The sequence below is a fragment of the Calidris pugnax genome, unplaced genomic scaffold (assembly GCF_001431845.1).
Source record: "Calidris pugnax isolate Ruff unplaced genomic scaffold, ASM143184v1 scaffold22, whole genome shotgun sequence".
Taxonomy (NCBI): domain Eukaryota; kingdom Metazoa; phylum Chordata; class Aves; order Charadriiformes; family Scolopacidae; genus Calidris; species Calidris pugnax.
Genome location: NW_015090763.1, coordinates 348014 through 348350, shown reverse-complemented (window position 1 = coordinate 348350; position 337 = coordinate 348014). Strand labels below are relative to the sequence as shown.

Here is a 337-nt window from a genome sequence, read left to right as displayed (position 1 = left end):
GGGGTTGGGGATAGGGAGGTTGAGGGGGGAACCAGGCTCCCCAGCACTCACCCGCGTTGCTGGCCACCGACAGCTCCGTGAAGTTGGGGCAGAAGACGGCGTAGTCGAAGTGGCAGGGCTGTGGGGAGATGGGGGTGAGCACTGGGGGGGTCCCCGGGACTCACCCATGGGATTTCCACCGAGACCAGTCCCACACCGGTGGGGTTATGGGGGTTTGGGTCCAGGCAGGGGGGGGGATTCGATTCCCCCCCTGCACCCCGGGTTGTGAAACCCTTGAGGCGGACACCGAGGTGGGGTGGACAGACAGACAGACAGACAGACATCACGGGACGTCAGC

General features: G+C 65.6%; 1 protein-coding gene across 1 annotated transcript in view; it reads right to left on the bottom strand.

Moving 5' to 3' along the window:
• Nucleotides 1-337, bottom strand: part of FPGS (folylpolyglutamate synthase) — a 6866-nt gene that overhangs the window by 357 nt on the left and 6172 nt on the right. The gene's annotated exons all lie outside the window — the stretch shown is intronic.